The 3087-nt window shown below is 34.3% G+C and overlaps 1 long non-coding RNA gene across 1 annotated transcript; it reads left to right on the plus strand.

Moving 5' to 3' along the window:
- Positions 1-286: 286 nt before the first annotated feature.
- LOC110917390 lies at positions 287-2213 on the plus strand. The gene is made up of 3 exons (XR_002580533.2): positions 287-408; positions 919-985; positions 1937-2213. It is a non-coding gene; the product is annotated as an uncharacterized LOC110917390 (long non-coding RNA).
- Positions 2214-3087: the final 874 nt, after the last annotated feature.

Here is a 3087-nt window from a genome sequence, read left to right on the forward strand (position 1 = left end):
ATAACGAGAATTGGATCGGGAAAGGTACCTGTAACATCCCGAAATTTCAAAACTTCATACTAGAAATATAAAGTGCATGATAAACAAGAATAAACTAACTAGGATAAATAACCTCGTTAGTTAAGGGTCTTGTAGTAACACTTGAATGAGTTAAAAGATCAAGAAAATAAACCAAATAAGAGTGGGGGGACTAAAGTTGTTAAAATAGAAACTTAAAATGCTAATATTAAAAAAATAAAACAAACCAAACACCTCAAAAGAGGTCTGGTCGATCAACAGAGGGAAGGGGGCGACACCCACACCTCCAAAACCTAAAAATCTACAAAACCCTCAAATTGAAGGCCAAAATTCAGTTGAAATCGAAATCTAAACATAGAATCGTGATCTCCTCGTCAAGAAGGTCATAAGGTATGTCAAATTAAGTTATTTTGATACAATTCAAATTCTGCCATGAGATTGAAATCGAATGTTGAGCTTGATTATGTGTTGTAAAACATGAAATTGGAAGTAATGTGAAGTCTAGGGACAAACCCTAGATGATTTCTTGTTAAAATCTTGCATGTTAGTTGTAGAAATCAAAATCACTATAGTGGGTGATTAGTAAGTTAGTAGAACTTGATAAACACTAGGATTAAGACTCTTGTTCTAGTGAAAATTGAAATTTGGAGATAATCTCTGAAATTGTTGATGTTAAAATATGTGTATAATGTCTAATTGAAGTTAATTTGAGTGATAAATTCAAGTTATGAACTTGGTTTAGATCATGTAAAAATCTGACCCGCAAGGTGTTTGATAAAACGCCTAAATGAGGATTAGAATGTTAAAAATTGCTAAAAACGCAGATTTACATATGTAATGAATGAATGCGTTAAAGCTTATGAAAAAGAGTTCTAATCTTTTATGAATTGGGCTCTTTAGGCAAGGAATCCGGGACGTCAAGTGGACACGCCGGAGGTGATACCCGCGGAAAAGGTGTGCTTTGAAGGTACGCGACTTTAGTCTCGTCAAATTAAGTTTATTTACTTTGGTTTGAAATGTAATTGATGTTGTAGTGTAAAGGATGCGTTTGATGTGTCGCTAAGTGCCGAAGTGCACTCGACTATCAAACGGGTCAAAACAAGAACTCGGTATTTAGTTGGGTTAGTCATTGAAGTGATGGTTTTCACTAAATGGCAAAACGGGTCAAAATGATGTTTTAAAATAGTCACGGAAGTAGCGATTTGAAAGTCTCATATCTAGATAAATGATAAATTGCACCATGCTAATGATTTGGTGATAGTGAATCTAAGTATAAGAACCCGGGATATGGGTCGAACAATGATGTTAAAGGAAAAAGGATTGTTGAAACGGAATGCTTGAATTCCGAACAATCAAGTAATAGTTTTAGAGGAAGTGCAAAGCCAGGGAATTGGCGTGAAAACACCAAGTATGTGAGCCCGGGTATTTGGGTAAATATGTTGAAAAGGTTTTAAGAATGAAAAGAGATGCTATGCACTCATACTAATGGGTCGAATAACGGAAATAAGGAAATTTGGGAACCAAATTGTGGGTATCTCGGTTTCCGCAATGTAAAATTTACATGATTAAGTCCGAGGTTTTATTACGGACTCATAGCAAGAAGAATCGGTTAAATCGGATAAGCGAGTAAAAAGTTACGAACTTGTAAAGTTGAAAAATAGAAAAAGGGTAAATGTGCAGAGCCCACCGTAAATTACGGTTCCACCGTAATTTACGGTGGAGCTCAAACTGTTACGGTGAGAACCTCCTGAGTTACGGCAGAACCATAATCATTCCAGGTCCACCGTAATTTACGGTGACACCGTAATTTACGGTGGAACCCAGGAAAAACTTGTATTTTAGGGCCACTCGTGTTGTCAAACTTGTTTATACATTATATACTAAGTCGAAACTAACGGTTTTTAGTGTTTGACTTTAGGTACAAATAAATCTCTCTCGGATGATGATCAAGCACCTTGTCAAGAACCGAACACGCAAATTGAAGCTTCCGCATGAATATAATTTTGTCTAAACTTTAAACATGTCATAAATACTTTTGGTTGATGGTGCTTTGAATCCTTTAGCTAGTTGTTAGTTGATTAGTAGGGATGGCTTCTAAATGAATTTTGTACCATCTTAAACATGTTTGGAAAATTTCACTAGTATGTATGGTTTAAAACGGTAAATACTTTTGTAAACTCTGATTTCATAAAGTATCATGAAACATTCCGATATATTATGTTAAATTATTAAGGGTGTTACAGTACCTGATTTTTCGGGATGTCACAAATAAAAACTTAGTAATATTATATACTTGTATAGAATGCATCATGTACTGTATCTAGCTTCGTGTACCCCTATATGTACTATATGTCTGTATCTAGCATCATGTACTGTTACTATATCAGCATCTAAGAGCATTCACATCCATCCCACCATATTTTCATCCTAAATTAAAGTAAAAAATACTACATTTTCTCTCTTATTTTTAATTAAATAATATTTTTGATACCTTTATCATTTCTTTTTCTCTCTCCTCCACTCACAACCACTTTCAAAACATATTAAAAAAATTACAAGGGTTGAACGGTGTCCCCCCAAATATACAAATGAACAATAGCATTTTCTCTCCCCTTCACTCACAACCACTTTTTATACTCTTTATATTTTAAAGACATCACACACAGAATTTGATGTCATAGATGTGAATGCTGTAATGTCATAGATGTGAATGCTGTAAGATATGGATGTGAATGCTCTAAAATGATCTTATTTTTTTAAGTTTCATTAGTATGGCGACAATTCTTCATCTATTTTTATCATTTTACGTTCTTTACTATTTGATAGTTGTTTAGAATGCATAATTTATTAAAATCATATAAGTTTCAAACTCTTAGCTAACATTAACTATCACCAGTATGTTTTTATGCAACAATGCCACCACCTAATTAAACTTAAAACTAGTATTAATCCCCGTGTTGCGGTGGGGGCGTAAAACCGTAACATATAGTACCAAGGCCACAACACTGTCAACGACCACTAACACTGAAGTTGCGACATGTTAATGCGGAGAATGTGAGATTAAATATA

Source organism: Helianthus annuus, chromosome 16 (assembly GCF_002127325.2).
Source record: "Helianthus annuus cultivar XRQ/B chromosome 16, HanXRQr2.0-SUNRISE, whole genome shotgun sequence".
Lineage (NCBI taxonomy): Eukaryota > Viridiplantae > Streptophyta > Magnoliopsida > Asterales > Asteraceae > Helianthus > Helianthus annuus.